The sequence below is a fragment of the Lepidochelys olivacea genome, assembly GCF_965140295.1.
Source record: "Lepidochelys olivacea isolate rLepOli2 genome assembly, chromosome: 1".
NCBI classification, from domain to species: Eukaryota; Metazoa; Chordata; order Testudines; family Cheloniidae; genus Lepidochelys; species Lepidochelys olivacea.
This window is the reverse complement of record NC_140411.1, coordinates 160250084-160264916: the sequence shown is the minus strand read 5'-3', so window position 1 is coordinate 160264916 and position 14833 is coordinate 160250084.

The window sequence follows — 14833 nt, the reverse complement described above, 5'->3', positions numbered from 1 at the left end:
TTCGCAGACAGAGGTTTCTCAAATCACTGGCAGCAGTAACACGGTTCCAAACACAGAAAAAGTACCCATAGGCAGCACACGTAGCGACATAACTGATAGAGAACCCAACACCCCACCTGCCTTCACGGAGAAGGTCTCCTCTACTGCTTCTGTAGCTTCTGAATTGGGTGATGAAAGTACAGCTTCTGTAGGAACCAATCCAATGACTCACCTAAGTACTACGGCAGAGACACCAGCAGAAATATCTTCCAACAGTCCAGCCACAACTGGATTCTCCACAGAAACAACGCTGCCTTTGTCAACAACAAGAACAGGCGATGACACAGCGACTTTAAACCCCTCCAAAACAGAATCCAGCACCTCTTATTCCTCCTCACCTGTATCAAAGAGTGCTTCTCAGGCAAGCGAGCAAACTGCTCCTGTCGGTGTCAGTGGACAGGGGTCTCCGGTCACAAGTAATGCTCGCACCGAAGAAACAGCCTCTACTCCTTCTGCGACTGTCATGGAATCCAGCTTGGGTGTTACATCTACAAAAGCTGAATTATCAGTGGTTACCTCTGAACTGAGTACACAGGAGGGAGTAACATCTTCCTCTAACCAAAGAACTCTGAACGACGTAACTGCAACAGACCTGAGCCATTCCTCAGTGCGTTCAACTGCGGAGACGCTCAGCACGGATACAGAGAAGTCAGCACTTCCGGTGAGCACTGTTATTCCGGACAGCAGCACAGTGGCACCAACCGCAACATCTCCCTTCACCACTAATAGTCCTTCGCAGACAGAGGTTTCTCAAATCACTGGCAGCAGTAACACGGTTCCAAACACAGAAAGAGTACCCATAGGCAGCACACGTAGTGACATAACTGATAGAGAATTCAACACCCCACCTGCCTTCACGGAGAAGGTCTCCTCTACTGCTTCTGTAGCTTCTAAATTGGGTGATGAAAGTACAGCTTCTGTAGGAACCAATCCAATGACTCACCTAAGTACTACGGCAGAGACACCAGCAGAAATATCTTCCAACAGTCCAGCCACAACTGGATTCTCCACAGAAACAACGCTGCCTTTGTCAACAACAAGAACAGGCGATGACACAGCGACTTTAAACCCCTCCAAAACAGAATCCAGCACCTCTTATTCCTCCTCACCTGTATCAAAGAGTGCTTCTCAGGCAAGCGAGCAAACTGCTCCTGTCGGTGTCAGTGGACAGGGGTCTCCGGTCACAAGTAATGCTAGCACCGAAGAAACAGCCTCTACTCCTTCTGCGACTGTCATGGAATCCAGCTTGGGTGTTACGTTTACAAAAGCTGAATTGTCAGTGGTTACCTCTGAACTGAGTACACAGGAGGGAGTAACATCTTCCTCTAACCAAAGAACTCTGAACGACGTAACTGCAACAGACCTGAGCCATTCCTCAGTGCGTTCGACTGCAGAGATGCCCAGCACAGATACAGAGAAGTCAGCTCTTCCGGTGAGCACTGTTATTCCGGACAGCAGCACAGTGGCACCAACCGCAACATCTCCCTTCACCACTAATAGTCCTTCGCAGACAGAGGTTTCTCAAATCACTGGCAGCAGTAACACGGTTCCAAACACAGAAAGAGTACCCATAGGCAGCACACGTAGCGACATAACTGATAGAGTATCCAACACCCCACCTGCCTTCACGGAGAAGGTCTCCTCTACTGCTTCTGTAGCTTCTGAATTGGGTGATGAAAGTACAGCTTCTGTAGGAACCAATCCAATGACTCACCTAAGCTCTATGGCACAAACTCCAGCAGAAATATCTTCCAACAGTCCAGCCACAACTGGATTCTCCACAGAAACAACGCTGCCTTTGTCAACAACAAGAACAGGCGATGACACAGCGACTTTAAACCCCTCCAAAACAGAATCCAGCACCTCTTATTCCTCCTCACCTGTATCAAAGAGTGCTTCTCAGGCAAGCGAGCAAACTGCTCCTGTCGGTGTCAGTGGGCAGAGGTCTCCTGTCACAAGTAATGCTCACACCGAAGAAACAGCCTCTACTCCTTCTGCGACTGTCATGGAATCCAGCTTGGGTGTTACGTCTACAAAAGCTGAATTATCAGTGGTTACCTCTGAACTGAGTACACAGGAGGGAGTAACATCTTCCTCTAACCAAAGAACTCTGAACGACGTAACTGCAACAGACCTGAGCCATTCCTCAGTGCGTTCAACTGCGGAGACGCTCAGCACGGATACAGAGAAGTCAGCACTTCCGGTGAGCACTGTTATTCCGGACAGCAGCACAGTGACACCAACCGCAACATCTCCCTTCACCACTAATAGTCCTTCGCAGACAGACGTTTCTCAAATAACTGGCAGCAGTAACACGGTTCCAAACACAGAAAGAGTACCCATAGGCAGCACACGTAGTGACATAACTGATAGAGAATCCAACACCCCACCTGCCTTCACGGAGAAGGTCTCCTCTACTGCTTCTGTAGCTTCTGAATTGGGTGATGAAAGTACAGCTTCTGTAGGAACCAATCCAATGACTCACCTAAGTACTACGGCACAGACACCAGCAGAAATATCTTCCAACAGTCCAGCCACAACTGGATTCTCCACAGAAACAACGCTGCCTTTGTCAACAACAAGAACAGGCGATGACACAGCGACTTTAAACCCCTCCAAAACAGAATCCAGCACCTCTTATTCCTCCTCACCTGTATCAAAGAGTGCTTCTCAGGCAAGCGAGCAAACTGCTCCTGTCGGTGTCAGTGGACAGGGGTCTCCGGTCACAAGTAATGCTAGCACCGAAGAAACAGCCTCTACTCCTTCTGCGACTGTCATGGAATCCAGCTTGGGTGTTACGTTTACAAAAGCTGAATTGTCAGTGGTTACCTCTGAACTGAGTACACAGGAGGGAGTAACATCTTCCTCTAACCAAAGAACTCTGAACGACGTAACTGCAACAGACCTGAGCCATTCCTCAGTGCGTTCAACTGCGGAGACGCTCAGCACGGATACAGAGAAGTCAGCACTTCCGGTGAGCACTGTTATTCCGGACAGCAGCACAGTGGCACCAACCGCAACATCTCCCTTCACCACTAATAGTCCTTCGCAGACAGAGGTTTCTCAAATCACTGGCAGCAGTAACACGGTTCCAAACACAGAAAAAGTACCCATAGGCAGCACACGTAGCGACATAACTGATAGAGAACCCAACACCCCACCTGCCTTCACGGAGAAGGTCTCCTCTACTGCTTCTGTAGCTTCTGAATTGGGTGATGAAAGTACAGCTTCTGTAGGAACCAATCCAATGACTCACCTAAGTACTACGGCAGAGACACCAGCAGAAATATCTTCCAACAGTCCAGCCACAACTGGATTCTCCACAGAAACAACGCTGCCTTTGTCAACAACAAGAACAGGCGATGACACAGCGACTTTAAACCCCTCCAAAACAGAATCCAGCACCTCTTATTCCTCCTCACCTGTATCAAAGAGTGCTTCTCAGGCAAGCGAGCAAACTGCTCCTGTCGGTGTCAGTGGACAGGGGTCTCCGGTCACAAGTAATGCTCGCACCGAAGAAACAGCCTCTACTCCTTCTGCGACTGTCATGGAATCCAGCTTGGGTGTTACATCTACAAAAGCTGAATTATCAGTGGTTACCTCTGAACTGAGTACACAGGAGGGAGTAACATCTTCCTCTAACCAAAGAACTCTGAACGACGTAACTGCAACAGACCTGAGCCATTCCTCAGTGCGTTCGACTGCAGAGATGCCCAGCACAGATACAGAGAAGTCAGCTCTTCCGGTGAGCACTGTTATTCCGGACAGCAGCACAGTGGCACCAACCGCAACATCTCCCTTCACCACTAATAGTCCTTCGCAGACAGAGGTTTCTCAAATCACTGGCAGCAGTAACACGGTTCCAAACACAGAAAGAGTACCCATAGGCAGCACACGTAGTGACATAACTGATAGAGAATCCAACACCCCACCTGCCTTCACGGAGAAGGTCTCCTCTACTGCTTCTGTAGCTTCTGAATTGGGTGATGAAAGTACAGCTTCTGTAGGAACCAATCCAATGACTCACCTAAGTACTACGGCACAGACACCAGCAGAAATATCTTCCAACAGTCCAGCCACAACTGGATTCTCCACAGAAACAACGCTGCCTTTGTCAACAACAAGAACAGGCGATGACACAGCGACTTTAAACCCCTCCAAAACAGAATCCAGCACCTCTTATTCCTCCTCACCTGTATCAAAGAGTGCTTCTCAGGCAAGCGAGCAAACTGCTCCTGTCGGTGTCAGTGGACAGGGGTCTCCGGTCACAAGTAATGCTCGCACCGAAGAAACAGCCTCTACTCCTTCTGCGACTGTCATGGAATCCAGCTTGGGTGTTACATCTACAAAAGCTGAATTATCAGTGGTTACCTCTGAACTGAGTACACAGGAGGGAGTAACATCTTCCTCTAACCAAAGAACTCTGAACGACGTAACTGCAACAGACCTGAGCCATTCCTCAGTGCGTTCAACTGCGGAGACGCTCAGCACGGATACAGAGAAGTCAGCACTTCCGGTGAGCACTGTTATTCCGGACAGCAGCACAGTGGCACCAACCGCAACATCTCCCTTCACCACTAATAGTCCTTCGCAGACAGAGGTTTCTCAAATCACTGGCAGCAGTAACACGGTTCCAAACACAGAAAGAGTACCCATAGGCAGCACACGTAGTGACATAACTGATAGAGAATCCAACACCCCACCTGCCTTCACGGAGAAGGTCTCCTCTACTGCTTCTGTAGCTTCTAAATTGGGTGATGAAAGTACAGCTTCTGTAGGAACCAATCCAATGACTCACCTAAGTACTACGGCAGAGACACCAGCAGAAATATCTTCCAACAGTCCAGCCACAACTGGATTCTCCACAGAAACAACGCTGCCTTTGTCAACAACAAGAACAGGCGATGACACAGCGACTTTAAACCCCTCCAAAACAGAATCCAGCACCTCTTATTCCTCCTCACCTGTATCAAAGAGTGCTTCTCAGGCAAGCGAGCAAACTGCTCCTGTCGGTGTCAGTGGACAGCGGTCTCCGGTCACAAGTAATGCTAGCACCGAAGAAACAGCCTCTACTCCTTCTGCGACTGTCATGGAATCCAGCTTGGGTGTTACGTTTACAAAAGCTGAATTGTCAGTGGTTACCTCTGAACTGAGTACACAGGAGGGAGTAACATCTTCCTCTAACCAAAGAACTCTGAACGACGTAACTGCAACAGACCTGAGCCATTCCTCAGTGCGTTCGACTGCAGAGATGCCCAGCACAGATACAGAGAAGTCAGCTCTTCCGGTGAGCACTGTTATTCCGGACAGCAGCACAGTGGCACCAACCGCAACATCTCCCTTCACCACTAATAGTCCTTCGCAGACAGAGGTTTCTCAAATCACTGGCAGCAGTAACACGGTTCCAAACACAGAAAGAGTACCAATAGGCAGCACACGTAGTGACATAACTGATAGAGAATCCAACACCCCACCTGCCTTCACGGAGAAGGTCTCCTCTACTGCTTCTGTAGCTTCTGAATTGGGTGATGAAAGTACAGCTTCTGTAGGAACCAATCCAATGACTCACCTAAGTACTACGGCAGAGACACCAGCAGAAATATCTTCCAACAGTCCAGCCACAACTGGATTCTCCACAGAAACAACGCTGCCTTTGTCAACAACAAGTACAGGCGATGACACAGCGACTTTAAACCCCTCCAAAACAGAATCCAGCACCTCTTATTCCTCCTCACCTGTATCAAAGAGTGCTTCTCAGGCAAGCGAGCAAACTGCTCCTGTCGGTGTCAGTGGACAGGGGTCTCCGGTCACAAGTAATGCTCACACCGAAGAAACAGCCTCTACTCCTTCTGCGACTGTCATGGAATCCAGCTTGGGTGTTACGTTTACAAAAGCTGAATTGTCAGTGGTTACCTCTGAACTGAGTACACAGGAGGGAGTAACATCTTCCTCTAACCAAAGAACTCTGAACGACGTAACTGCAACAGACCTGAGCCATTCCTCAGTGCGTTCAACTGCGGAGACGCTCAGCACGGATACAGAGAAGTCAGCACTTCCGGTGAGCACTGTTATTCCGGACAGCAGCACAGTGGCACCAACCGCAACATCTCCCTTCACCACTAATAGTCCTTCGCAGACAGAGGTTTCTCAAATCACTGGCAGCAGTAACATGGTTCCAAACACAGAAAGAGTACCCATAGGCAGCACACGTAGCGACATAACTGATAGAGAATCCAACACCCCACCTGCCTTCACGGAGAAGGTCTCCTCTACTGCTTCTGTAGCTTCTGAATTGGGTGATGAAAGTACAGCTTCTGTAGGAACCAATCCAATGACTCACCTAAGTACTATGGAAGAGACACCAGCAGAAATATCTTCCAACAGTCCAGCCACAACTGGATTCTCCACAGAAACAACGCTGCCTTTGTCAACAACAAGAACAGGCGATGACACCGCGACTTTAAACCCCTCCAAAACAGAATCCAGCACCTCTTATTCCTCCTCACCTGTATCAAAGAGTGCTTCTCAGGCAAGCGAGCAAACTGCTCCTGTCGGTGTCAGTGGACAGGGGTCTCCGGTCACAAGTAATGCTCGCACCGAAGAAACAGCCTCTACTCCTTCTGCGACTGTCATGGAATCCAGCTTGGGTGTTACGTCTACAAAAGCTGAATTATCAGTGGTTACCTCTGAACTGAGTACACAGGAGGGAGTAACATCTTCCTCTAACCAAAGAACTCTGAACGACGTAACTGCAACAGACCTGAGCCATTCCTCAGTGCGTTCAACTGCGGAGACGCTCAGCACGGATACAGAGAAGTCAGCACTTCCGGTGAGCACTGTTATTCCGGACAGCAGCACAGTGGCACCAACCGCAACATCTCCCTTCACCACTAATAGTCCTTCGCAGACAGAGGTTTCTCAAATCACTGGCAGCAGTAACACGGTTCCAAACACAGAAAGAGTACTCATAGGCAGCACACGTAGTGACATAACTGATAGAGAATCCAACACCCCACCTGCCTTCACGGAGAAGGTCTCCTCTACTGCTTCTGTAGCTTCTGAATTGGGTGATGAAAGTACAGCTTCTGTAGGAACCAATCCAATGACTCACCTAAGTACTACGGCACAGACACCAGCAGAAATATCTTCCAACAGTCCAGCCACAACTGGATTCTCCACAGAAACAACGCTGCCTTTGTCAACAACAAGAACAGGCGATGACACAGCGACTTTAAACCCCTCCAAAACAGAATCCAGCACCTCTTATTCCTCCTCACCTGTATCAAAGAGTGCTTCTCAGGCAAGCGAGCAAACTGCTCCTGTCGGTGTCAGTGGACAGGGGTCTCCGGTCACAAGTAATGCTCACACCGAAGAAACAGCCTCTACTCCTTCTGCGACTGTCATGGAATCCAGCTTGGGTGTTACGTTTACAAAAGCTGAATTGTCAGTGGTTACCTCTGAACTGAGTACACAGGAGGGAGTAACATCTTCCTCTAACCAAAGAACTCTGAACGACGTAACTGCAACAGACCTGAGCCATTCCTCAGTGCGTTCAACTGCGGAGACGCTCAGCACGGATACAGAGAAGTCAGCACTTCCGGTGAGCACTGTTATTCCGGACAGCAGCACAGTGGCACCAACCGCAACATCTCCCTTCACCACTAATAGTCCTTCGCAGACAGAGGTTTCTCAAATCACTGGCAGCAGTAACATGGTTCCAAACACAGAAAGAGTACCCATAGGCAGCACACGTAGTGACATAACTGATAGAGAATCCAACACCCCACCTGCCTTCACGGAGAAGGTCTCCTCTACTGCTTCTGTAGCTTCTGAATTGGGTGATGAAAGTACAGCTTCTGTAGGAACCAATCCAATGACTCACCTAAGTACTACGGCAGAGACACCAGCAGAAATATCTTCCAACAGTCCAGCCACAACTGGATTCTCCACAGAAACAACGCTGCCTTTGTCAACAACAAGAACAGGCGATGACACAGCGACTTTAAACCCCTCCAAAACAGAATCCAGCACCTCTTATTCCTCCTCACCTGTATCAAAGAGTGCTTCTCAGGCAAGCGAGCAAACTGCTCCTGTCGGTGTCAGTGGACAGGGGTCTCCGGTCACAAGTAATGCTCACACCGAAGAAACAGCCTCTACTCCTTCTGCGACTGTCATGGAATCCAGCTTGGGTGTTACGTTTACAAAAGCTGAATTGTCAGTGGTTACCTCTGAACTGAGTACACAGGAGGGAGTAACATCTTCCTCTAACCAAAGAACTCTGAACGATGTAACTGCAACAGACCTGAGCCATTCCTCAGTGCGTTCGACTGCAGAGATGCCCAGCACAGATACAGAGAAGTCAGCTCTTCCGGTGAGCACTGTTATTCCAGACAGCAGCACAGTGGCACCAACCGCAACATCTCCCTTCACCACTAATAGTCCTTCGCAGACAGAGGTTTCTCAAATCACTGGCAGCAGTAACATGGTTCCAAACACAGAAAGAGTACCCATAGGCAGCACACGTAGCGACATAACTGATAGAGAATCCAACACCCCACCTGCCTTCACGGAGAAGGTCTCCTCTACTGCTTCTGTAGCTTCTGAATTGGGTGATGAAAGTACAGCTTCTGTAGGAACCAATCCAATGACTCACCTAAGCTCTATGGCACAAACTCCAGCAGAAATATCTTCCAACAGTCCAGCCACAACTGGATTCTCCACAGAAACAACGCTGCCTTTGTCAACAACAAGAACAGGCGATGACACCGCGACTTTAAACCCCTCCAAAACAGAATCCAGCACCTCTTATTCCTCCTCACCTGTATCAAAGAGTGCTTCTCAGGCAAGCGAGCAAACTGCTCCTGTCGGTGTCAGTGGACAGGGGTCTCCGGTCACAAGTAATGCTCGCACCGAAGAAACAGCCTCTACTCCTTCTGCGACTGTCATGGAATCCAGCTTGGGTGTTACGTCTACAAAAGCTGAATTATCAGTGGTTACCTCTGAACTGAGTACACAGGAGGGAGTAACATCTTCCTCTAACCAAAGAACTCTGAACGACGTAACTGCAACAGACCTGAGCCATTCCTCAGTGCGTTCAACTGCGGAGACGCTCAGCACGGATACAGAGAAGTCAGCACTTCCGGTGAGCACTGTTATTCCGGACAGCAGCACAGTGGCACCAACCGCAACATCTCCCTTCACCACTAATAGTCCTTCGCAGACAGAGGTTTCTCAAATCACTGGCAGCAGTAACACGGTTCCAAACACAGAAAGAGTACCCATAGGCAGCACACGTAGTGACATAACTGATAGAGAATCCAACACCCCACCTGCCTTCACGGAGAAGGTCTCCTCTACTGCTTCTGTAGCTTCTGAATTGGGTGATGAAAGTACAGCTTCTGTAGGAACCAATCCAATGACTCACCTAAGTACTACGGCAGAGACACCAGCAGAAATATCTTCCAACAGTCCAGCCACAACTGGATTCTCCACAGAAACAACGCTGCCTTTGTCAACAACAAGAACAGGCGATGACACAGCGACTTTAAACCCCTCCAAAACAGAATCCAGCACCTCTTATTCCTCCTCACCTGTATCAAAGAGTGCTTCTCAGGCAAGCGAGCAAACTGCTCCTGTCGGTGTCAGTGGACAGGGGTCTCCGGTCACAAGTAATGCTCGCACCGAAGAAACAGCCTCTACTCCTTCTCCGACTGTCATGGAATCCAGCTTGGGTGTTACGTCTACAAAAGCTGAATTATCAGTGGTTACCTCTGAACTGAATACACAGGAGGAGGTAACATCTTCCTCTAACCAAAGAACTCTGAACGACGTAACTGCAACAGACCTGAGCCATTCCTCAGTGCGTTCAACTGCAGAGACGCTCAGCACGGATACAGAGAAGTCAGCACTTCCGGTGAGCACTGTTATTCCGGACAGCAGCACAGTGGCACCAACCGCAACATCTCCCTTCACCACTAATAGTCCTTCGCAGACAGAGGTTTCTCAAATCACTGGCAGCAGTAACACGGTTCCAAACACAGAAAGAGTACCAATAGGCAGCACACGTAGTGACATAACTGATAGAGAATCCAACACCCCACCTGCCTTCACGGAGAAGGTCTCCTCTACTGCTTCTGTAGCTTCTGAATTGGGTGATGAAAGTACAGCTTCTGTAGGAACCAATCCAATGACTCACCTAAGCTCTATGGCACAAACTCCAGCAGAAATATCTTCCAGAACTATGTTCTCTTCTTCCCTCACTGGTTTAGACAGTTCATTTTCATCAACATCTGAAAGTTCATCAGTATCTAATTCTATTTCAAATTCTGTCCAAATTTCTGCACTTACTGAAAGGATAACTGCCAATGAAACTGAAACGATTTCCTCCACAACAGCTAAATCTGTCATACCTATCACCTTTTCGAACACTACAATATCTCAGGTTTCTTCTACTTTTTCCACACCCAACATAGCTGTTTCCTCACCAACTACAGCCACAACAATAATTCCTGCTAATCCTACAAAGACATCATTAACTAGCAAATCCACAGTTATTGTTGCTACAGTTGTAACAGCAGGAGATAGTTCTTCGAAGAATACAAAGCCCACAGTTAGAAGTACAGCACCTGAAGCTGGCACTGTTTCAGCTATCACAGAAACTACATTACCACAAGGAACTTGCAGTAAGTATATTTGTGCTTTTTACTAAAGATTGAAAAAGAAAATATAAGAATAAATTCCGGTGTCACCTGTGAAAATATACTTGGTTTTAAATAAGTATTATATTGGAAAGTGGGAGTAAGAAATCCAATAAACTATGGCTTTAGGAATGAAAGATGTCATACAGTGAATCAGAAATTGTTCTACATGTAGGGATTCTTCATCCAGTCGTTGAAATATGTGGACTTTCTGAAATCAGACGTTTGAACTGTTACCTGTCTACTACAGCCTCTTGCCTCAGAAGATTTAGAGTATTGTTTGCTAAACAAATGAAATACAGCCAAATAGGCTATAGTAACAAATAAGAGGTTAGACAGTATTTTAGAGTATAGTAGTGACTTAAATATTGAGACCAAATATGATCCGGAACTCTATTTCTAAACTATACTGAAGAATTTGATTAAGTTATAAATTCTGCAAATAATTTAGTTTTACCTAAAATAAGAATTTGAAAACTAAGATTTATTTTTGACTCACAAAAATTAAGCAAATCCATGACTTACAGCATCTTCATTTTTTGTTTATAGCTTCACTTATTTTTTCCCTACAACTTGAGAAAGTAACCAGTGAAGTGATAAAGTTGAATTGGAAACCTCAAGGTGGGACAAGAGACAGCCCTTACACTGTGTATCTGTTGAGGGATAACACGGTGAGGAATAAGAGCACTACGAACGAAACATCGATAGCATTTGGAGATCTGGTTCCTGGTTATGAATATATAATATCTGTGGAAGTTTTAACTTGTGCTAAGAAGATCAATACTTCAAAGAGAGTTCGCACAGGTATTGCCTTGATAATTGAATCATTTTTTTCTTTATTACAGTAACTCGTATATGGCCAAATTTGGAAGTGCTTACTCAGGCAAAACTCTCTTTGATATAAATGGGCTAAATCCTGAAATGACTTGGCCATATCATGGACCCTGAAGTCCAGATGTGCAGTCAGTGATGATGGATCAGTCGTCACATTTGTAGTGATCACATCACTCAAATAAACAGAAAAATAAGTGTTTCATCTTGTAATGTTTTGATCACCCATTTGATCTCATTTTGACTTTCAATGAAAGATGAGGGTACTTTTGGGATTGGGTCCTAAATGATGTAGCAGTGAATCTCAGAGACTGTCTGTCTATGACTCAGGAAATCTGAGAGAAGTCAAAGGAAAGTGGCCCCTGAAAGATATTAATGACACAGAAAGACATAAGAGCCATTCTTCTCTCAGTTACACATACTCAACCCCTCTGCCATCAGTGTGGTTGTACATGTGTAAGTAAAGAAAAGATCTGGCCCATACAGCTATATCTTAAGCAAAAGTCAGAGAGATACAGTAGATAGTTATATTTTATCCTGGATATTTTCCATCTTACATTATAGGTTTCAAATATATATATTTAATAAAGAAATATATATATCTTACCTAGAAGAATAGAACAGAAATCAAAACTAGGATAGCAAACTGGGGATTTAGCTGTGAATTGAAGATACTTCCCACTACATACAGTATTGAGTGTCTTAGTGGATGAAGACATCCTGCCTACATTTACCTTATGCCTAGTGCTATTGTAGTTTGTGTTTAGACAGAGAACCATTTTTGAAATAGAGCATAAAATAAACTGACCAAAGAATATCTTCCTAAAATTTTCAATGAAGAACCCTACATACCCCAGTAACAATTTTATTACTGTGCTATTAGCACTAATTAAATAATTCTATATGACAAACTTTTGACTACAAACAGTGGAATCCATGCCCACTTTCTCCTGCTTACGGTAGATTCATTCTAGTTAACCTTTTAAAAATTGATATAGATCACATATATTTTGATTACTTTACAATTCTTTTACCTTTCAGTATGTCCCAGAAGTTGGGGTGAAGGTAGCATGCCAATGTTGTGTTTGATCTGGGTAGTAGCCAAAAGATTTCAGGTAACAAATGCATTCTTGCAGCACTGTGCTGAACTCTTTTTCAATGTCTTTACAGAAGCTAAAACATTTGACGGAAAAACCAGGATTACAAATAAAAACTTCAGACCTGAGTATAACAATAAATCAAGTAAAGAATTTAAGGATTTTGAAAAGACGTTCATTGAGGAGGTATCATATCCAGGATTATTCAAATAAAATTAGTTTTCTATTGAACCTTTCGTAATCCAAATATATGTGAGAACCAGGTTACACACGATCTACACAGATGGAACACATTGATTGGAGATTAGAATACCAGTGATAATTATTGCACAGTGATGCATGAACTCCCATTTACACTAAGGTCCTATTGGGCCTTAGTTTAAATGACGATCTGGCCCAGAGTCATATTAACTGAAGGATAATGAGTTTTTGAGATCTGAGATGGGGTAGAGGTGATATATTTTTTTCCACCGTGGTGTCCATGAAATGCTAGTGAATGGTTGTAATAAATATAAAGGGAAGGGTAACTACCTTTCTGTATACAGAACTATAAAATCCCTCCTGGCCAGAGGCAAAACCCTTTCACCTGTAAAGGGTTAAGAAACTAAGATAACCTCGCTGGCACCTGACCAAAATGACCAAAGAGGAGACAAGTTACTTTCAAAGCTGGAGCGGGGTGTGGGGGGAGGGAATAAAGGGTCTGTCTGTCTGTGTGATGCTTTTACCGGGAACAGATCAGGCATGCTCTTCAGAACTCCTGTAAAAAGTTAGTAAGTAATCTAGCTAGATATGCGTTCCATTTTCTTTTGTTAAATGGCTGGTAAATTAGGTTGTGCTGAATGGAATGTATATTCCTGTTTTTGTGTCTTTTTGTAACTTAAGGTTTTGCCTAGAGGGATTCTCTATGTTTTGAATCTGATTACCCTGTAAGGTATTTACCATCCTGATTTTACAGATGTGATTCTTTTACTTTTTCTTAAATTAAAATTCTTCTTTTAAGATCCTGATTGCTTTTTCATTGTTCTTAAGAGCCAACAGTTTGGGTCTGTGTTCACCTATGCAAATTGGTGAGGATTTTTATCAAGCCTTCCCCAGGAAAGGGGGTGTAGGGCTTGGGGGGATATTTTGGGGGGAAGACGTCTCCAAGTGGGCTCTTTCCCTGTTCTTTGTTTAACATGCTTGGTGGTGGCAGCATAGGGTTCAAGGACGAGGCAAAGTTTGTATCTTGAGGAAGTTTTTAACCTAAGCTGGTAAGAATAAGTTTAGGGGATCTTTCATGCAGGTCCCCACATCTGTACCCTAGAGTTCAGAGTGGGGAAGGAACCTTGACAATGTTGAATTTGGGTTTGGACTGCATAGTGAATCTGGATTGCCATTAACCAGAAGCAGAATCAGGTGTTTCTTGTTGTGAAAAATGATCTAGTTATTTGAGGATAAGACTGATGAGATTTGGATTAGGTCACCTCCTAGGTAGATGCGTATTTCCAGCAGGAGGCAAATGTGAAATCTTCTCTGGTTGATTTTTCACCAGTTCTATTTACTGAGAGTTTTTTGTATAGGGAGAAATGCAGTCTGGTACCAGTGACTTCCTGCCTTATGGCTAGCAACATCCAGTAGGGATTCATTGGGTCCCTGTTGTTTTGAGAACATCAGTGCCTCCTTAAAGAAGGGTAAGGTACCAGCTTCTTACATGTGAGCAGGAATTATGTCTTTAATCAGGGAATCATCTCCTGACACAGACAAGTTTTGACAATTATTGCCTTGTCTCTATCTTTCCCAATAAGTGATTTTACTGCTAAAGTTTCGGCCAAGTATCTCTGTGTCCTTTGACATCCTCAGATTTCCTTATCCCCCTTCAAATTGACATTATTTCTGGGACACCAAGACACTGCACTAGTCTTTGACCATTACTTTCAAGAGACTGATAATCTAGGGGGCTGTTCTAATTCCTAAATCTATCAGCAGCCTTTAATTTAAATGATATGTTATATTAAAAACCATTCAAATGATAAGATATTACTTTAATTTGTAAGGGATTTACTGATCTGTCCTATAGTTGAGGGAGCTCTGGAGGGAAATGTGCAATCTGGGTCTTCAGCAGTCAGTCTGCAAAGAGTAATCCTAGAGCAAGGTGGGTTCAGTTCTGCCTCTCTGTTTTAGGGGAGAAGT